Here is a 7,355-nt window from a genome sequence, read left to right as displayed (position 1 = left end):
ATGGCTGTTACTGACTCATGGAGATGAACACTTAAAATTAGGTCAAGGGCAAAGGAAAATGCTCTTTTCTGTCATCTTGATATCAGAACATAAAAAGATCAACAACAAAGTTTTGATTACTGTATTCTGGACAAGGAAATTTAAAAGGTCAAGTACAAGTTTGCTGTCACTGTCAACTGGATATGGAATCATATGAAGGTCAAGGACAAGACTGCTATAATTTTTGTGTTGATATGGAAACTTAAGTATGTCAAGGACAAATTGCTGTTACTGTCTTTTGGATATGAAAACCAGGGCGAGATAAATTTTACTGTTATCTTAGTATAAATACTTCAGAAGGTCAAGGAAAATTACTGATACTACCACATGGATTTGGAATCTAATTAGTAGGCCGGGAAGAAAATTGCTGTATATCATTTATGTTGCAAAAGACATGATAGAGTCGTCTTTTCATAAAAAACGTATTGAATTTTACAAGTTACATGCAAGGTCAAGGTCATGATAACTGAATTTAAAAAAATGGTCAACTGCTTTTCGTTCTATTCTTTTGAGATCATACTTGTAAGAAAAAAATAACAACAAAATAACTGGTGAATTTTAAATATTAGGAGGTGATATGCACTGTCAAATAACCGAGCAAGACTGTTGATCTTTCTGTACTAGTGCAGGCTTAGGATGTTCTATATAGATATACACTGTATAGTGGTATGTATAGGACAGGATGTAAAACAACTGCTGATTTGACATATTGACTTCCTATTTATTGAATCTCTTACATGCTGTGATTGTCATTCATTATAGGTGTTCAGAGTGTTCTTGTGTAGCTGGTGATTCAATGGACAACCGCAAGCTAAGTTGTTGTGAGGCATTTTCTCATCAGTTTATTCAGTTATCTTGACTTGTATAGTGGCGGATGTTTCTTTGTCTATTCTATTCCATTACCTGGCCACTGCATGCTGTTTCATCATATGATGTCTTTCAGTTGAAGACAATTATGTGTATTTGCAAAGCATGATAACTTTACATAATTATGTACATTTTACCTTGAAATATCTTTGCAACCTGGGTTCTATATCTATAGTGCTCCTTAAAAGTCACCAATGTACCATAAATTATAATCAATTTGAAAATGTAATGTACCTGTTAGGGAAGTGCCTGTATAATGTTACTCAAATCCATTCCCTAGCATTGCAAGAGATATTTGTGTCTTGAAGGTATTTCTAGTTTAGCATGTTTCATTTCTGATGTGTCTAAAAAAGTAAAATGTTAGAAAATTAAGTAGGCCAATAAGTGCATGTGAGTGAAAAGTGTAACCTGGGATGTTCATGTAATGCAATGAGTATAATATCAATCTGCATATGACAGCAGAATTTAGGAGGGATATCTTTTTACACAAAGTATACCCAGCTTTCACTCTCACCATGTTCTCTCTAATAGTACCTGCTGGGCAGTGCAGCAGTGTAGGCCCTATACTCTCTCCCCACACAGAACTGGAGGCCGTGGATGTCTGGTAGAGCTAACACAGCAGCCTGGATTATAACTCTGTGTGATTTGTCTACATGGTTCTGAATGTGACAAAGTAAAAATGTTCTGGCTCCTCACTATACAGCTCTATACAGTATTGCTGTAGTAGGTAGATGGTGGGTAGAGAAGGCAGTGGATGCAGTGAGGTGTGTGTCACATGAGAGAGAACCATGTCCTCCGGCTGATTGATCTGTGAAGGACTGTAATCGGTGGTTTTATGTGCAGTACATGTTATACTAGTGTATTCTAGTGTACGGACCTCAGATTATCAATGGTAAGTTATCAATATTGTCTATTGTGGTATGTATGGTATTATTTCCGTGTAAATGTAGTCATGACAGTGCAAATGCAGGATTTATAAAGGTATATTTTATCGGCATGTATCAGTGCATTTTATACTGATATATTGTATTGTTGCTATTCGTAAATTGACATCAGGTTCAGTATAAAGGATTGGTTATCAATATATATGATATGGTATAGATCTATCACACTAAAAACAATTGGTGGCATTAATATTCATTGTCTACAATATATGTTAAAGTAAATGCAGTTGGTGACATCAAATGAAGGGTAGAGTATCAACCATTGTAATATATGACACATCTCCTTCATGTAAAATGCAGTATATATTTACTTATGATTAGTAATATTGTTAGGAGCATCAATATCTAATTAAGATTCAGCTTTAAAGGCAGTTATCAAATCTATATATGGAAAAACCATTTAATGAACAAACACATAACAATACATATATATATCCAAAACAATAAATATAATGTGCATATAACTGTTATATGATATGACATATCTATAGTTTAAGTGAGGATTTAGCTTCTACAATTAGAAACCTACATGTATATATGATATAGTAGAAGGGACATGTATTATAGATAAGTTTGTCAGTATTTTTATTTGTCTTTGGTCACTGCCACTTCTCAATCATTACTTATATTTCTGGACATTTCCTTGTAATCTATTGGTGCCTGATTTGACACAATAATTGTGTAACAGAGTGCATGATTTTCACATAAGTATAATCACTGCCTACGCTAGGAATCAAACTCAGGACTTCTTGATTACTGAGTCTTATAGTACTCAACCGATCCAGCTAGAGAAACATTTTCTCTAGCCAGGATGTATTTTCCAATCTAGTATTCACCAGGGTTACAACTGTTGCCTTGGAGAAGAAACTGAGGCTTCTGAGCCCAGTTTCATGAACATTCCTTAAATTTAAGGAATCCCTTAACTTATAATTCTCCATAGGAGAGCATTACAGAAGTTAAGGAAAAATCTTTAGTTAGTGAAGGAGCCTTTCTTAAAATCTATAATGCTTTCCTATGGGGAATTTTAAGTTAAGGGATTCCTGAAATTTAAGGAATGTTCATGAAACTGTGCCCTGATTGGTCAAACTTCAGATATTAAAACCGTTATAGGGTTTTGAAGGATGACAGATTAAAAAATTGTTTTATTTGGTTATTGATGGAAGTAAACATTTTGCATTTTTCATAATGGCAAATGTCATTTGATTGTCATTGTCTCAAATAAGGGGGGGAGGAGGTTAACTAAGGGGTCATACAGTGGGTCAATTTCAGTGAACTTTAAGATAAGTTGGCATGGGAAACTTAAGGTTACTAAGTTATCCTGCCACACGAACGAACCTTTTGTTCCAATTAACTGCCAAGAACTCTTTATGTGGGGATCTCAATTGCAGCTAAAGCATTGATTGATAAATTAGGGGTTGTGGCTTTTTCTGTGAAAGTATGTGGCCTGTAAATTAAAGGAATTTATTGGAGAAGAACTGTTATATACAAAGGGAAGCCTTGTAATGATACAAGCTGCATACACATGGTGAGAGGGATGAGTGTTAAGGAAGGAGGAAGGGGGGCAGGGCAGAGTGATGTATAGGTTATACTTATAGTAATTATGTTTATGAATTTAGTGATTTCAAATGTTTCTTGGGTTGATTATATTTCTTGTCCTATTTATGGTGATATCTATAGAATCTGTGTAAGGTGAGAAATGGTTATGTCTAGTTGTGCTGTTGTGGAGGTCAAACTACCTGGTAACTGAATAAAAAAAAATAATTTAACAGTACAATGTGTTTTTAGGGAGTGGTAATTCATGCTTATAATGGCAATGTCTTTCCTCAAATTTAAACAGATTTTATGCATATTTTCCTTAAATTGGACAGACGGTTAAGATTTATCCATCAATTTCACAAAAAACAAATAGTATGTGATGTCAATTTTCAAGGTCAGTGTTTGACTTTCCAACGCTGGATTACCATAATCTCTAAACCAACCCTAAGCTTTGGTCATGTTTTATCGATCAAAATTATTTTCGGTTAATTTTAAACTAAAAAAAATAGATGCATTGTGTCATGATTTCTGTAGTGAAATGTTATTGTAGCAGACAGAGATAGAATTCTGCAGGTAGCACCCTCTGATGTTGATGTAAGTCTCTAGTTAAGACTGTTAAGGACACTTGTCGTTAATCTAACGTTTATAGAAATAGATCCCATCTTGTAATTAAGTCTTGCAGAACTAGAGTGTACTATTGGGTCTAATTAGAGGTTTGATGGCAGCTCTCTGTCTAACAACATAAACAGAACACTTGTATTGGCAGCAAAACATACTGGTTTTAATGTTGTTAGCTTGTACTTCATCATCAATTTACATGTACTGAGACTTACTATCTTCTTTCCCTCCAGGCTACACTAAAGTAGTTGGGGGGTGGGGGGGGGGGGGGCTGGGTACCCTTCTTCCTATCCTTTCTACAAACTTGGCAAGTGAGGTTATCGAGAGGGAGATATGGGGAGGGGGGATGGTTGGATGGTCCCTGATCCAGTGAGGTTGGGTGTGTCTATTCTCATCTTTCTTAGAATTATATGCTAAAATCTGGAAATTAAATTTTGGATTGAGGTCACAACAATATTAATAGCCAAAGGTGAAGAAGATGACCATGTCTGATAATTTGATAATTTATTGTACATTGGGTAGTTATCTAATACTTTTGTAATGTATTGTTATGGAAACAGTTAGGCTAAGTAGGTTTAATAATCAATTTGAAGATTTTGTTTCTTTTCCAAGACTTGTCAGACAGGAACAATTTTGCTGACGTGATATCAACCTTCTCTTCTATGGCTGAGCTAAACATTAGATTTAATAACAAGAGGCCCAGAGGGCCTGTATCGCTCACCTGTTTTTTTTAGTAATTATCACAAGACTCTGACAATTAGAAAAATAAGCAATTTTGAATCCCCACCCTATAAGGATGCTACCATTGCATTATGGGTGCTATCCCATGCTTGGTTTCAGAGAAGAAGTCGTTTATATGGAAATAGCCAAATTGACCCCTTTTGAGAGCATTACAGAAGTTAAGGAAAAATCTTTAGTTAGTGAAGGAGCCTTTCTTAAAATCTGTAATGCTTTCCTATGGGGAATTTTAAGTTAAGGGATTCCTGAAATTTAAGGAATGTTCATGAAACTGTGCCCTGATTGGTCAAACTTCAGATATTAAAACCGTTATAGGGTTTTGAAGGATGACAGATTAAAAAAATTTTTATTTGGTTATTGATGGAAGTAAACATTTTGCATTTTTCATAATGGCAAATGTCATTTGATTGTCATTGTCTCAAATAAGGAGGGGGAGGAGGTTAACTAAGGGGTCATACAGTGGGTCAATTTCAGTGAACTTTAAGATAAGTTGGCATGAGAAACTTAAGGTTACTAAGTTATCCTGCCACACGAACGAACCTTTTGTTCCAATTAACTGCCAAGAACTGTTTATGTGGGGATCTCAATTGCAGCTAAAGCATTGATTGATAAATTAGGGGTTGTGGCCTTTTCTGTGAAAGTATGTGGCCTGTAAATTAAAGGAATTTATTGGAGAAGAACTGTTATATACAAAGGGAAGCCTTGTAATGATACAAGCTGCATACACATGGTGAGAGGGATGAGTGTTAAGGAAGGAGGAAGTGGGGCAGGGCAGAGTGATGTATAGGTTATACTTATAGTAATTATGTTTATGAATTTAGTGATTTCAAATGTTTCTTGGGTTGATTATATTTCTTGTCCTATTTATGGTGATATCTATAGAATCTGTGTAAGGTGAGAAATGGTTATGTCTAGTTGTGATGTTGTGGAGGTCAAACTACCTGGTAACTGAATAAAAAAAATAATTTAACAGTACAATGTGTTTTTTAGGGAGTGGTAATTCATGCTTATAATGGCAATGTCTTTCCTTAAATTTAAACAGATTTTATGCATATTTTCCTTAAATTGGACAGACGGTTAAGATTTATCCATCAATTTCACAAAAAACAAATAGTATGTGATGTCAATTTTCATGGTCAGTGTTTGACTTTCCAACGCTGGATTACCATAATCTCTAAACCAACCCTAAGCTTTGGTCATGTTTTATCGATCAAAATTTTTTTTCGGTTAATTTTAAAACTAAAAAAAATAGATGCATTGTGTCATGATTTCTGTAGTGAAATGTTATTGTAGCAGACAGAGATAGAATTCTGCAGGTTGCACCCTCTGATGTTGATGTAAGTCTCTAGTTAAGACTGGTAAGGACACTTGTCGTTAATCTAACGTTTATAGAAATAGATCCCATCTTGTAATTAAGTCTTGCAGAACTAGAGTGTACTATTGGGTCTAATTAGAGGTTTGATGGCAGCTCTCTGTCTAACAACATAAACAGAACACTTGTATTGGCAGCAAAACATACTGGTTTTAATGTTGTTAGCTTGTACTTCATCATCAATTTACATGTACTGAGACTTACTATCTTCTTTCCCTCCAGGCTACACTAAAGTAGTTGGGGGGTGGGGGGGGGGGGGGGGCTGGGTACCCTTCTTCCTATCCTTTCTACAAACTTGGCAAGTGAGGTTATCGAGAGGGAGATATGGGGAGGGGGGATGGTTGGATGGTCCCTGATCCAGTGAGGTTGGGTGTGTCTATTCTCATTTTTCTTAGAATTATATGCTCAAATCTGGAAATTAAATTTTGGATTGAGGTCACAACAATATTAATAGCCAGAGGTGAAGAAGATGACCATGTCTGATAATTTGATAATTTATTGTACATTGGGTAGTTATCTAATACTTTTGTAATGTATTGTTATGGAAACAGTAGGTTTAATAATAAATTTGAAGATTTTGTTTCTTTTCCAAGACCTGTCAGACAGGAACAATTTTGCTGACGTTGTGATATCAACCTTCTCTTCTATGGCTGAGCTAAACATTAGATTTAATAATAAAGATTTCAACTTCAAGGAGCTGATTAGTATGTTACAAGGAATAAAAATAAAAAGATCTTTTTGTGTGTGTGTAATATGTGTATATTTTGGGAGGATGCTGTATATTTGTGTTGTATTTGAATATCTGTATATTTTGGGAGGATGCTGTATATTTGTGTTATGTGTGAATATTTGTGTTGTGTGTGTGTGAATAATCTGTATATTTTGGCAGTATGCTGTATATTTATGTTGTATTTGTGAATAACTGTATATTTTGTGAGGCTGCTGTATGTTAATGTTATGTCTCTTTGTGATATCCAGCAACTCATGGGATAGCAGCTTGACAGAGTGTAGACATTGGCCCTAAAAGACTAAACAATTATATACCTGGAACTGCTAAGTGAAAAAAGAACGAAAATATTTCTCACCAGACACCTTAATGAGTGACTCTTAGTCTATGGTTTTCATGTTATCTAGCTTTTCCAGTATTAACTAGTATTAGACGCAGTTTGTACCTGGTCTTATTTTGTGATGGAAGTTTGAGAGAGGTGCAATTAACAATGGAACAGCAAGGATTCATTGTT

At 35.0% G+C, this 7,355-nt stretch overlaps 1 protein-coding gene across 2 annotated transcripts in view; it reads left to right on the top strand.

Annotated features, from left to right (window-relative positions):
* Positions 1-1,464: 1,464 nt before the first annotated feature.
* LOC138331174 (potassium voltage-gated channel subfamily KQT member 1-like) overlaps positions 1,465-7,355 on the top strand; it is a 56,217-nt gene continuing 50,326 nt past the window's right edge. For both annotated transcript variants that reach the window (XM_069278658.1, XM_069278650.1), the window contains exon 1: positions 1,465-1,798. The gene's annotated coding sequence lies outside the window, so the exon portion shown is untranslated. The remainder of the gene's footprint in view (positions 1,799-7,355) is intronic.

The sequence above is a fragment of the Argopecten irradians genome, chromosome 1 (assembly GCF_041381155.1).
Source record: "Argopecten irradians isolate NY chromosome 1, Ai_NY, whole genome shotgun sequence".
Taxonomy (NCBI): Eukaryota; Metazoa; Mollusca; class Bivalvia; order Pectinida; family Pectinidae; genus Argopecten; species Argopecten irradians.
This window is presented reverse-complemented; position numbering and strand designations above follow the sequence as displayed.